Here is a 14,913-nt window from a genome sequence, read left to right as displayed (position 1 = left end):
AGTAGGATTTCTACCCCAAATCGTTGTGCATAACGTAATACAGCCTTACGCTTGAAACGGTCCAGGAGGCCATTAACAAAACAAGACTTCTTTAATGCATTTTAATTTGATTAAAAGTTTTGCTAACACTCTAATAAATGCTTGACAAAAAGGTACTTAATGAGACAATGAGAATGAGCATGTGAAGTAGGTGAATGGATAGTTGGCTCCATCCATTCAGTTGGCATATGGTTTGATAGGTGGTAGATCAGTAGGAAATGCCATTTTCTTTGGTGAAATACCCAGACTTTTTCACCTTTTTATGCATAAGTTTTTGCTTCTGCTGTGGTCTGATACCTGGTATTTAGACCCTGCATATGCTATGCTCCGTATAAAATGATCACCCTTCAGTATTTTCAGTGCAGTGCAGCTACTAATGGGTTGAAAATACCTACAGAGAGACTGTAAACTAGCAATGTGTTGTATGTAGTATTAATAACTAGCTTGTTCCAGTGAGAAAACACTCCACAAACTCCCATTCGAGGATTTTGGATCACTGAAGACCTGCTCTGAATATTGGCTGCATATTTTAGTGAGAGTAGAACTGCCTGTAATGTTGCTTAATTTTAGACTGGGGACCAGCTTTGAATCAGTGCCAAAGGGAAGGAAGCTTACACAGATGTTATGTAATGTAAATTACATTTAATATAGAGCACTAGAGATATGTTTATTTCACCTGATCTCCACAAGTGTTTTAATTTTTATGGAACTAGTTTGCCAACATTTTTAACTTGTGGGCACTGGAAGGTGCTAAACACCAACACTAATCTTTGGAGCTAATTGGCAAATACTAATTGGTATATTTGACTTTTAAGTAAGTCCATAGTAAAAGTTTACAACATTCAATTTGGAGAGTTCAGCATCATTGCAATAGAGTTGATTAGATGCTCCACTCCAGGCCAAAGTATTAGCATGTCAGACCAAAACCATTTTGAGATGTTAAAGCCCTACACAATTCAGGAAGGATCTCAAGACCTGACTCTTTGAATGAACCACAGCGCCCAGTCAGACCTGCTTTCCCCCTTCCTCTACCCCCACTCTCAAGCGCCTTGAGAACCTTACCGGTGAGTAGCCGCACTTATGAAGCACTGATTGATTGATATATTGACACTAATGTTACAAAGTTAATGGTAAAGTGTGCTTTGAAACCCGCAAGTTCGAACTGCATAATGCTGAAAACTGAAACATGCAAAGTATGCTAGCTTGCATGTTTCTGCAGCAACAGAGCCTAACATTGCTCTTTTTACTGTGTGGGCTTTGTCATTCTTAAAGTCAGGATTATGGTAAAAACTGCAACTGTGTAATTTTGTTTGGAACAAGTTAGAATGTTTGTTTTTGCAACATTCAGCTAATTAAAAATGTATCACAAGCCAATTGGGTTTCAAGCACAAAAGTGACAAATGTGATTTCTTGAAAGTTTTATTTTTGTCACAACCTTGGCAGTTCCTAAATAAGTTCTGCCAGGAACTCAGCTCCTGCAGTGGCTGTGAGTAGATTTCCCCATCTCGTACAACAGCTATAAGGAAGGTTTACCACAGGGTGTGGCTTAGCCAGCAATGGAGCTGGACGTGTTGCTGTGAAGCTCCGTCCTCGGCTACCTTCTCTGGCCTTGTTGATCCGTGCATGACTGAGCGGGAGGAGCCGCTGCCTGCCGGAATCACTCTGGAGACGGCTCTGATACCCCTGCGAAAAAATTAATAAGATACCTGCAGGGAAAAGCTGAGGCGGACCCTCCGGCTCGCGCATCCGAGGCATCGGGCGCAGTGTGGTACGCGGCGCCGGGGATTGACTCCTCCCCCAGGCCCTGTCGGCCGTTGCAGCTTGTCTCGCTCCCTCGGTTAATCCTGACAGCGGACAGCCCTGCATTGGATCGGTGGGACCCAAGAGGCTACGTGGTGCCATCCCCGCCTGACTTTGGGGCGAATCCAGTCACCTGCAGGTTTACCGGGTATGAGGCGGCAAAATCAGCTAGGGGGATTTACGCAAGACAGGGGCTGGGCTCCACCCACTGGGCCTCACTGAGAGGGATACGGGCGCAACTGCGTGGGAACTGCGATTCACTGAGTGGGTCCTGTAACCACCAGGGAGACTTCGCTGTGAGGGTGCATGGAGAGGAAATCGCGAGTTGCAGGCAAGTCTGACATGTGGTCCTGATGCTGCGTGGGACACCTAAGAGGCACCGAGCATTGAGACCCGTCTGAGACCGGCAACCGCCCTGCCCCTGAGGCTGTGCAGCTGGGCTGAAGCCCTTCATTACGGCTGCTTTGTCCTGCTCCTGCCTGCAAAGAGTTATCCCCATTGGCCTGCGAGACAGCGACACACAATTCGCTTTCACCGATGCCTGCAGCCTGCAATGCGGCGATTTGAACACCCTGCTGAGCGCTGATTGAGAAGCAAAGGCCGGATCTGCTAGGGAGGACAGAGTTGTACTTCGTGGGAGTGGGAGAGCGTGAAACTGCTCGGGACGATCTGGGGTGAGTTGTGCTGGTGATGCCCCATTATCGTGCACCCTGGTTTGAATGCTCTGCCACCGCATGCTTCTCTCCCCGGAGTTCTCCTACCTGTGAAGCAGTGGCTTGATGATTGCCTATCCATTACAGCCTAGCACGCCTGACTCACCTTTCCATCCATAACTGTAGCTCTGAATTCAAAGGTGGTGAAGCCCGCCTACTTAAATCTGTGCTGAGGCACTTGCAGCATGGACTGCAGACGGGGCTGGTGTGCCACGGCTGCTCCCCCTGATTGATCTTGAGCACTGGCTACAGTGGATGGATGGTGCGGACACTGACGGTCGCTTTCAGGACACATGAGAAGTTGAACGCCCGCATTGGTGGTCTCTGGCTACTGTCCCATGTCACGTGGAGGTTGCACGAAGGCTGGCACTAGGGGTGTGGTGTCCCCTCACCCTCAGACCCGTGTGCAGGTGGACAGGATGGCAGAGGCGAAGACGGCAGACCCCATGGTGAACAAACTCGACGCAGTGCTGGTGGAGGTTGAGAAGCTTGGAGAGACGATAAATCACATCCGCACGTCTCTAGAAGGCAAAATAGACAAAGTGGCGCTTGATCTTACGTTGCTGCATGCAGACCATCGGGAGCTTGCGGACCGCACTGCCACCACTGAGGAGGAAATTGCGGAGGTTTCGCCACGAGTGTCCACGACTGAGAAGAATATCCCTGACCTCTTAAATCCAGTGGAATTCCTGGAGGACAGGGCGCGGAAGATGTGGAAGGCAGGGCCCGCCGCAACAATGTGTGCGTAGTGGGTCTGCTGGAGGGAGTGGAAGGGAGAAACACAGTGAGTTTTGCAGAAGACTGGATTCGATCGCTGCTGCCAGGAGAGGTCACTTCTCCAGATTTCGTTGTTGAAAGAGCACACAGGGTACCTGCCAAGCCCCCCTCCCCAGGTTCGAATCAGAGGCCGTTCCTAATCCATTTATTAAACTACAGAGACAGGGATGCTGTCCTCCAGGAAACTCAGAAGCTGCAGGAAATCCAAGTAGACAATCACAAAGTCATGATCTTCCCGGACTACACTTTCCAAGTCCAGAAGCAGAGACACTCTTATTTGGCAGTGAAGAGGAGCTTGCGACAACGTGATTTGAAGTATTCTCTGCTGTTCCCTGCAAAACTGAGGGTTATCGCGAATGGCAAGACCCATTTCTTCACCACCCGGAAAGTGCAGAGGACTGGTTGGACTCTTAGAAGTCATCTTCGACTAGAGGACAGGAGACACTGTCTGAGACTACCTTACGACATCGCTGAAAAAGAAGAAGGAAGTCGCAGTCTTCGAACTCACAGGCATCTGGCTCAATGCCAGAATTGATACTGAGTGGGTAACTTGAGGCAGTACAAGCAGTGGTAAATATCAGTGGATCGCCGGAGGGAGAATCCAATTCGGACTCTGATCATCAGGAGCTGCACAGTGATGAGGAACTCTCGGATAATCTTCCTGTCTCCCAAGGCTCCTGTGTGTTGATGCATGTCACCCCGCAGACTTCTGACAATATTGCCTGAACGTGTGTATGTCGACAATTTGCCTTTTCTCTCCTTTGCAGTCTGAACATTACGCTGCGTCCTCGGCCACACAAGTATAACAGACTCTCTTTGATATCTTTAAACTGTAATGTTTATGCTTGATATTCATGTAGCTGTCGCTCCTCTGGGGCAGGTTCCCGGCGTGTTAACACACCCAATTTGGTAACCCCCCATTTTTTCTCTTTAATATATGGGAATTTCCTGTATAGTGTGCTGGCAGTGGCTCGGTCCCATAAGTTTCAGGCCAGGGATAGGTCTAGCCACACATGATGGTTCTCTTCTGCTCTTCACCTGGGGGCATATTATCAAGACAGGCGATAAAATTATCGCCGATTTAGCGGCAGTAAACTGCAGCTAAAACGGCGATAATGGGTTTGATAATATGCTCTATGGTATTACAATTGAAGCTCAGGTTAGATGTCCTTCACATCTAACATGGGCTTCAATTGGAATTCCATAGAGCATATTATCAAGCCCATTATCGCCATTGTAGCTGCAGTTGTCTGCAGCTAAAGCGGCAATAATTTTATCGCCGGTCTTGATAATATGCCCCTTTGTCCTTAGATTGATGCGCGCAATAGTCTCCCCCGAGACGTTGGTTGTGTGCCATTGTATTTTAGGTTTGGGCACTTGCCTGTTGCAAAATTGCTCTCATGGTATTTTCATATTTGTTGTTCAATTGCTTTTTTATGCCATCACTTTTCGACAAAGGCATGACTGTTGCACCATTGGACCGTGCAGGAAAACACACGCCAGAGTTACCTCTACACATCTATTGTTAGTCATTCTAATCATTCAGCAGGATGGCTCCATTTCTACCCGTGGCACCCGTTAAGATAGGCACATGGAACGTCCGGGGCATTCATAGCCCGGAACGTTGTTATTTTATATATTCGTATATAAAACCTCTTCGCATACAAATAATGCTCCTTCAGGAGACTCGTTTAACTAAGGCAGAAGCCACGAGTTCTCCACAGGCGTTGGAGGGGACAATTATATGCGACAAACTACTCTGCGTATGTGCGGGGGTCTTAGTGTGGGTAAGGCCAGGCACTCCATTTTGAGTAATTGATATGATAATAGATGGGGTGGGCAGATACAGCATAGTTAAAGGGGTACTTGATGGGAAGCCGGTGGTAATAGCCTCACTTTATGCACCAAACTCTGAACAAGCAGTCTTCTTAGATCAGATATCACAAAAATTATCAACATGGCACGACACCCCTATGATTTTAGGCGGAGACTACAACTGTGTACTAGATGTCTCTTTAGACCTATCCTTCCCTCCTCTACCTGGCACTGCCACATACACAGCTGCGAGAGCGCTGACACACTGGGCCACATAGTGGCACTTCTCTGATGTATAGCGACTCAAAAAACCACTAGATAGGGTGTATTCCTACTACTCTGGGGCCCATAAACTTCATGTACGCCTGGACTGTTTCATGGTGTCGACCGCCCTCTTGCCATGCCTTCCGGACTCCATCTACATGGGGCGTATGCACTCTGATCACAACCCACACATCATAGAGTTACAATGGGAGGTAGAGTCGCCGCCTATCCCGATATGGCGCCTCCAGTCGGATGTCCTCCTGGATGCGCCCTTCAGAGACTTACCGGCCACTACTGTGGCACAATATTTCGAACAAAAGGCGGACACTGCCACATCGCCTTTGGTGGAGTGGGACGCCTTTAAGGTGGTTGTTAGGGGGCACTGTCTGGGGACACAGGCCGGCATACGGGTGCAACTAGAAAAAGAGCTCACTGTTTTAGAGTGGAGATTGGCAACTAGCGAACAGGCGGATGCCAACGGTGTTCAGGGGCAACTGGGCCACCTCAAGGTTGAACATGCACAATTGCTGGAGCGGCTGCACTGTATTAACTATGCGGCTCACTCAGCGAGGGCACAGCATATGGGCGATAAGGCCGGCAAGCTACTAACGTGGCTCATCCGTCAAAATGAGGCATCAGCGCCCATATTATTGTGAGAAAGGCGAATGGGGAGATTGCATACACGCAGCAAGAGATTCATCATGCGTTTGTAACGCATTACCGAGATTTATATAAATCGGGTGTGCAGGCTACGCCCCTGGCATTACACACGCACTCAGCAGCCTAGAATTATCGTGGCTCACACGCGCCCTAAGTGAAGAACTAAATACCCCTCTTCTCTCCGAGGAGATTTGTGAAAGTATCTTTTCCCTGTCTATTGGGAAGACGACAGGGAAAAGATAAAGATAAAAGGCTTATACACACATTCTAGTGCCGCAGTTGTTAAAAGTATACGAGACCGCACTCAATGAATCTACTCTCACTGCCACACAGAATTAGGCCCTGTTGGTCTCCCTCCTCAAACCTGATAAAAATCCCGACATCCTTGGCACCTACCGCCGGCTTGCGCTTCTCAATACGGACTATAACATTTTTTCATCGCTCCTGGCCAGGCGTCTTTCACCCCTAGTGAAATTATTGGTGCATCCAGATCAGAACGGTTTTGTTCCCACACGCTGCACTTCTCTTAATATATGCAGGTTGTTTAGAGTGCAACAGTATGCAACGCAGAGGTGGCCTCGATCATGCTACCTAGTATTAGACTTGGAGAAAGCCTTTGATCATTGGAATGGCCCTATTTGGCATCTGTGCTAGGGAAATACGAACTAGGAGACCACTATCTTAATATGACTCGTCTATTGTATCAGCGACCCACTGTTCGAATCCGTACTGGTAGGTTAGTTTCGGACTGCTTTGGAGTGAGATGGGGGATGTGCCAGGGCTGTCCGTTATCTGTGCTACTTTTCTCCCTAGCTATGGAACCTTTGGCTATGTTGCTCCGGAAATATGGAGAGGAGTGGGGGATACGGCTGGGAGATGGGTTACATACTGTCTCCTTGTACGTTTACGATTTGCTTTTATATCTCGGAGATGTCACAGCAATACCGACGTCCATAGCGAATATTCTCGCAGCTTTTGAGGAGAAATCGGGGCTCCAGGTCAACTGGGCCAAATCAGGGATTTAATCGTTTAATGCTGACACAGTTGAGGAGAATGTCTCCCTAAATAGCGCGCGTCTCCGTGGTATCCCACAACATTCAGATATCTTGGCCTCTTTATATATCGATCGCCTGATGACTTATTAGAGGGCAATCTAGTGAGAGCAATCTCGGCTATACGGGCTCAAATGCAATCTTGGAAAACGCTTCCGTTAAATGTAATGAGCCGCGTCACCTTGCTAAAAATGATTGTTCTCCCCAAACTGCTGTATTATTTCTCAAACCTCCCACTTTATATTCCACCTAAGACTTTCAGAGACCTGGAACAGATGTTCCGGGAGCTAATATGAAACAAGGGGAGACCGCGAGTTGCTCTGTGAAAAATGTATGCTTCCATTAGTAAGGGTGGGATAGCTTCCCCTAATAAGGAATTGTACTACTAAGCGGCCCAGCTCCAATGGGCGACGAAATTGTTGGATGGCAGGTGTCTGGAAGACATGGTGACTACGCACCCGCCCTAGACCCACTCTCAAATCTATCATCTGTTTCATCCCATCGCCAAACTTCCGCGACCACCACAGTTACATTTGGGTTTAGCTCATAGGTGCTATAAAAGAACCTTAAAGCTCACTCGCAAGGCACTTCCATCTGCCCGATTTTGCCACTGATGGGAACACCAAAGGGTACACTAGGCACATTGAAAGCAGCCCTGGTGGCCTGGCATGCATTGGAGCTAGACACTTTAGGCGATTTGTATAGAGATGGCGCATTGTTACAGTTTGAAACGCTAGTTGTAGATGCTGAATTACCGGCAGCTACATTTCTTTTACATACTTCCATTCTGAAGACTTTGACAGCCGGGGTAATCTGGCAACTGAACCACCAACACACCTCTTGATTCAATACTTGCATGTAATGGGAGCAGGATCACATGTGGTACACTGGCTGGTGGGTGCACTGCTTGCACATACGCTGAAGCCAATGCAACGTCTCCGAGTAAGATGGGAGATGGCTAGAGTTCGGACCTGGACTGATAAGGAATAGGATGTTATATTAGCGGGTGCTAAACATATACCAAGGAACTCTAGGTTTAAACTCATACAAATTTACATCATACTAGCAGCCCGTCCCGACGTTGTCCAGGTATGAATTGCTGCCGGCCAGTAGTATATTGTTTTGTAGGATTTTGTTTTGATAGCACTTCTTATCTGTGACAGGCCTGTGAAACGGTCCGATTCACAGTGCACTGCTGATGCACTTACGAGTGCGCGTTCAGTAGTGTGTGAACTTGAGTTTCCCTACTTTATTTTTCCTTGCAATATTATATAGCGCGTACTCGACAACATGGCATGAGCTCAATTTACATTACAGAAGAACACAGTCGTTTGTGGTAGGCACGGAGAGACAAAGCGATTTGCCTGGAATCACAGGATGTTGAGCTGATGCCGAGATTTGAACGTAGCTCCCCAGCCCTAAAGTTCGCAATTCTAAAACTTGTGGCGGGAGGTGTGTCTAAAAGTGTATGTTGGTGCTGGCCATTAATGAGAGAGACCTGTGCATTTTTCAAATGGGTGGTGAAAAAATATGAGTATGTTGCTGGAGATATGGGCCGCCATGCCACCAATGTACTTACCGGGGGAGGGTAACACCCATTATTCCGCAACTTTCTTTCCGCATACCATCATTCCGCATACTTTCATTACGAAAGTACCATGACTCCGAAATGCCATTATAACGCATGGCATTACATTTTATATGCTTTTACCACGCATACATTTACAACGAAATTCGTTGTAAATGTATGAATGGTAAAAGCATGTTTTTTTTTAAATGTTTGGATAAGGTAAGTATGGGTATAGGGGTATATGTTTTGGGGTACTGAGGTATATGTTTTGGGGTGTTTGGGTATTTTAAGGGTTCAGATATAGTTTTGGGTTATGGGGTACAGGGGTAGTTTTAGGGTTTAGGGAAAGGTATGCGTTTTGGGGTACAGGGGTATTTTAAGGGTTCAGGGCTAGGTTTGGGTTTTGGGGTACAGGGATATTTTTAGGGTTTAGGGCTAGGTTTGGGTTTTGGGGTACAGAAGTATTTATAGGGTTCAGGGCTAGGTTTGGGTTTTGGGGTACAGGGGTATTTTAGGGTTCAGGGGTAGGTTTGGGTTTTGGGGTACAGGGTTATTTTTAGGGTTCATGGCTAGGTTAGGGGGTACAGGGGTATTTTTAGGGTTCAGGGGTAGGTTTGGGTTTTGGGGTACAGGGGTATTTTAAGGGTTATGGGCTAAGTTTGGGTTTTGGGGTACAGGGGTATTTTAGGGTTCAGGGGTAGGTTTGAGTTTTGGGATACAGTGGCATTTTTAGGGTTCAGGGCTAGATTTGGGGTTTGGAGTACAGGGGTATTTTTAGGGTTCAGGGGTAGGTTTGGGTTTTGAGGTACAGGGGTATTTTTAGGGTTTAGGGCTAGGTTTTGGTTTTGGGGTACAGGGGTATTTTTAGGGTTTAGGGATAGGTTTGGGTTTTGGGGTACAGGGTATATTTATAGGGTTAAGATTGTTTAGTGTTTAAGGGTGTTGGGGTATTTTAAGGAGTAAGGGTGGGTTATGATTATGGGGTGCAGGCGTATTTAAAGGGAGCAGGGTGGGATTAGCACACAATATGAGACATGGCATGAAGGGCGTAACGTACCACACGCCCCCAGCGTTCGTCACGCCCCCCAGAACACGCCCACAGCACAACGCAGACACGCCCACAAGGAACTACTTTGCTGGCAAAGTTCTTTTACCTTTTAAATGTATATGGTGGGCGTCTGCATAGCCTATGTCCTTCTGCTGCAACTGCCCTTTCCAACGCTGTATTGGGTGTTGTGATTGGTGCTGTGGTTCCTGAGATTACCCGCCTCAAAGGTTGGGGCTCTCTCTTTATTATATTAGTATGGACAGAGGGCATACCTCTTGCCTGACATGATAAACAGATATTTCCATATTGCCACCTCTATATGTCCACGTTGTAAACATCCTGATGCTGACCTGCTTCATATGCTGTGGGCTTGTGCGTCCCTTCAACATTAGTGGCAGGAGGTGGTCACAATCCTAGCTTCATGCACAGACATGTTGTTACCACTGTCATGGGTAGTATGCATCCTAGGGCTTTATGCCAGGTCCAAAAAGAATAAGATCACCTCAAGGTTCCGTGATCTGGGTCTCATTACGGCAAAGCTCTTAATAACCAAAAAATGGAAAAATGCAAACCCTCCAGAGACACTCAGTTGGAGATGTTCACTTATAATCTGGGCACAAGCGGAAAGCACAGCGCTACATAGAGAGGAAACAGCGGGGCTCCGCAAATTTCCCATTGCACAGAGTTGGGACGCCACTGCACCTCTAGATCATTATAGGTCATTACCTACACCCCCTCTGTCTTCAGATATAGAGGACCTCTTTGCTGGCTGGCAACCACGTCTAAATATGAGCACTGCTCAGACGAACTCAAAAATTACCGCCCCATCTCGCTTCTTCCATTCCCGGCCAAAGTCATCGAAAAGGCTGTCAACAACCAGCTCGCCGCCTTCCTCGAAGCCAACAAATCCCTCGACCCCTCACAATCTGGCTTCCGAGCAAAACACAGCACTGAGACCGCCCTCATCGCAGCAACAGACGACATTCGAACTCTACTGGACAATGGAGACACAGTCGCCCTCATCCTCCTTGACCTCTCTGCAGCATTCGACACAGTCTGCCACAGCACCCTTTTACAACGCCTCAATAACATCGGAATCCAAGGAAAAGCACTTGAATGGATCACCTCGTTCCTCACCGGAAGAACCCAGAGAGTCCGCCTTCCTCCATTCAAGTCCGAGGCCTCTGAAGTCATCTGCGGCGTACCACAAGGATCCTCACTCAGTCCCACCCTCTTCAACGTATACATGAGCCCCCTCGCGGCCATCGCATGCCAACACAACCTCAACATCATCTCTTACGCGGACGACACTCAACTGATCCTCTCCCTCACCAATGACCCCAGCACCGCCAAAACTAACCTACACGAAGGAATGAAAGAAGTTGCCGAATGGATGAAACAAAGCCGTCTGAAACTGAACTCGGACAAAACAGAAGTCCTCATCTTAGGTACATCCCCCTCTGCTTGGGACGACTCCTGGTGGCCAGAAGCCCTCGGAAAAGCACCCATCCCGACAGAACACGCACGAAACCTAGGCGTCATCCTGGATTCTTCACTCTCAATGAACAGACAAGTCAGCGCCGTTTCCTCTTCTTGCTTCAACATTCTTCGCATGCTCAGGAAAACATTTCGCTGGATCCCCTCCGAAACGAGGAAAACAGTCACCCACGCTCTGGTCACGAGCCGACTGGACTACGGAAACACCCTCTACGCAGGTACTACCGCAAAACTCCAGAAGAAGCTCCAACGAATCCAAAACGCCTCAGCCAGGCTCATATTAGACATCCCACGCAACGAACACATCTCCGGTCACCTTAAAGACCTCCACTGGCTACCCGTCAATAAGAGGATCACTTTCCGTCTGCTTACCCACGCACACAAATCACTCTACGACATCGGACCAGATTGCCTCAACTCACGACTGTCCTTCTACACCCCCCCCCCCGCCAACTACGTTCTTCCAGCCAAGCCCTCGCCACTGTACCTCGCATCAACAAGACCACCATGGGAGGCAGATCCTTTTCTTACCTGGCTGCCAAAACATGGAACTCACTCCCCGCGTACCTTCGCCTTACCCAGAACCACCTAGCATTCAGAAAACAACTTAAAACATGGATATTTGACAAGTAACCCTCCTCTCCTTCCTAAGCGCCTTGAAACCCTCTGGGTATGTAGTGCGCTATACAAATTCCATGACTTGACTTGACTTGACTTGGTCGGGTATGTTGTTCATATGATACTGCACGGATGATACAGCTTTGTACCTATTGATTTTGTTTGAATTTTATAGATGGCATATTCTTCTTTTTTTATTATAAGTTTTAGTTCGGTTGGAGTGTTTTGAAATATATGTCTTATTGGTACATTCCAGTGTTTATTTTTTACGTCCTATCATCATGTAATTAATAAATTCCTCCTTTGCAGTGCATGATGGATCAGGATTGATTGACAAGTTTTTTTTCTTTTTAATGTGCAAGATGTATAACAACAAGATCCTGCCATAACAGTCCAACCCGGAAAAGTTAGAAATAAGATGCAGACAGAGATGATTGTAATATGTAATATTTGAAGTAGAAAAAGGATGAGCAAAGACATGAAGTGACTACAGGACACATGCTTGTAAGATGCACAAATCTGTGAGTGGGAATGGCACACTAATGTCACCTTTATGTTGTTGCAATGGAAAATATTACTTTATATATGTGTTTTATATTTTTTCCTTTTATATTTGAGCACTTTGTATAAAGGTGTGATGATGGTCATGTCAAAAACAGAAAATACCAATAAAGATATTAAAAAAAAACACAAAAATAAGGAAGGTTTACCTTATCTTTGCTTCCAGCACACATTCGTATTGGCTGTGGGTACAGAGTATGGCACAGTATAATGAATTTAACATCACTGCATTCATGCGGATCTCTAATACCTATAAATGTCCTTTTCACAGACCATCAGAGTTCTCTAGTTGTCTAATAAGGGTGTATTAAGTTCAATCCCTTTCCAGTTAACCTTGGTGGATGTCATATGGGCAGGGCCAAACTGGCCATAGCGGGCACCAGGCGTTTCCCCGGTAGGCCGCTAGGGTGGGGGCTGGTTTTGGGCCCCTGGGGAGGCGTTTTTGTTACTGGGGGTCGGCAATATCGTCCCCGGTAACAAAATCGGCCGAAACCGGCCCTCGCAAACTGCTCAGCTGCACTACCGGTTTTTGTTCCCAGTCCGGCCCTGCATATGGGTTTTCAGCCAGAGAGCAACACCCTTGAACTCGATGTCAAAGTGTGCTAGGATAGCCCCTCATTGACTAGCCTCTTTTGGTTATCTGTATCTTTAAACACTGATCAGTTAGGGATTTTTTAAGTACAGTGCTTTATGCAACCAGTATAGTATGTTGTGAACTGACCTACGTAGTAATAGGTAAATTCCTAAAATACCGAATCGCAGTGGGTCATAATTCAACACATCTCATGAATATTGTGGAGGGAAGTTGCAAATTGTGATTCTCTATGATCTGCATCCATCTCAGGGATAGTGGCCAAGTGGGGACAGCAGGACACCATGTCTGTGAATGCTTTTAAATAATTTATAATAAATTAGTGCCAACACTGGAAAGCTTGCACTAGAATCCAAATGTAATTCTCCATTTTCGGTCATCTTCCGTCCCATAGATTTCACTGGGTGACATGTACGATGAGAGAGCTGTATATATGTATTTGTGTTAACACATACTTAGCTGGGTGGGTTTTGGGAGATTGTGTGAATCATGTGGAGGTTCACTTTGAATCTCATTTTACATATTTATAACTGCATTTCAAATGTTTACATTTTTATTCAGTCATAGGGAGAATAAGTGGTTTGCTAAGAACCGTACGATTTTTCTGTTAAGTACTATTCAGTCATAGGGAGAATAAGTGGTTTGCTAAGAACCGTACGATTTTTCTGTTAAGTACTAATGTCTGGCTTCCAACCCAGGATGCAAGTATTCAGAATTGGTAGTTTTAGCCACTGGAATTCAGTGTTAGCACCTCACCTCTATTAGATTGAACCTCTGCGGAATAGGGAATTTTACTAGACTTGCAATAGAGGTCCAAACCTTTAAGTGCAGTCAGTTATATAATACATAAATGTATGGTCTAGATCTAAAAATATTTTGCCAATTTTTAAATATCATTTAATATAGGCGGGACTGACAAATACATCTCACAGAGTCTGGAGTCTAAACACCCATTTTTCTCTGCTGAAAATCACGTTAAAATTAGGGGTAGGTGTAATTCTTTCTAGCATAATTACTGCAAAATTATTCGTAATCAATTGTAATTGTGCGCGAAGTGTAATCCAGAATTTAGCGTTATATTTTGTGTGCCAAATGCACCCTTTTATCCAAAATAAGGGCCTAAGGATGCATTTTACAGTAGGAAAATAGCACTACGTGCTACAAGTCACGAACATCAGTAGCCAGCAGATGCTCATTCTCTCCTGGAGCCGGATGGGATGTACAAAACATTTTTCCAGTTGCAAACTCACAAATTAGCAGAATCTGTCCGATTGCCACAGGAAAAGTGCTTTTTAAATGTAGAAAATGTGATTCATTAACTTTTTAACGAATCACATTTTGCATTTGCAATTTGGTATTTGGAAAGGGCGTGTTTAGGGCGTCCCTTATAAATACCGAATCGGTATGGTATGTATTATTGTTTTGCGACTGAATTCTAGTCGCAAAACAGTAATACTTTACCGCCAATTCACAACTGGTGGTAACCCATTCCCAAAGTGGAAGCATCCCAAATGAACCCTTCTCCTTTGAGAATGTACATAAAACTATTTTTAGGAGCAGGAAGTGGTCGCACAGATCACTGCCTATTCTTAATAAATAGAACTACAAAGTTTTATTTTTAAATGCATCCCATTTTCCTTTAAGCAAAATGGCTGAATTTAAAAATAAAAGCCTGCCTAGTAAAAAAAAGCAATCACAGACATGGTGGTCTGCTGACTTCAGCAGGCCGCCATACCTGTGATGACTGTGATTCCTAATGGGTTGCAAATTGCGACCTACCTCATTAATATGCATCAGGTAGGTCTATTTTCGACCCACTAGGAATCAGTGATGAAACTCAAACGAGTTTCATACATTAGGAATACCGATTCCCGAATTGCGATTCAGAGAGAGTCGCATTTGGAAAT

At 46.0% G+C, this 14,913-nt stretch overlaps 1 protein-coding gene across 1 annotated transcript in view; it reads right to left on the bottom strand.

Annotated features, from left to right (window-relative positions):
• LAMA3 (laminin subunit alpha 3) overlaps positions 1-14,913 on the bottom strand; it is a 1,118,674-nt gene that overhangs the window by 372,491 nt on the left and 731,270 nt on the right. The gene's annotated exons all lie outside the window — the stretch shown is intronic.

Source organism: Lissotriton vulgaris, chromosome 4_1 (genome assembly GCF_964263255.1).
Source record: "Lissotriton vulgaris chromosome 4_1, aLisVul1.2, whole genome shotgun sequence".
In the NCBI taxonomy this organism is placed as follows: Eukaryota; Metazoa; Chordata; class Amphibia; order Caudata; family Salamandridae; genus Lissotriton; species Lissotriton vulgaris.
Note: the sequence above shows the minus strand (reverse complement) of the source record. Positions and strands in the feature narration are given on the sequence as shown.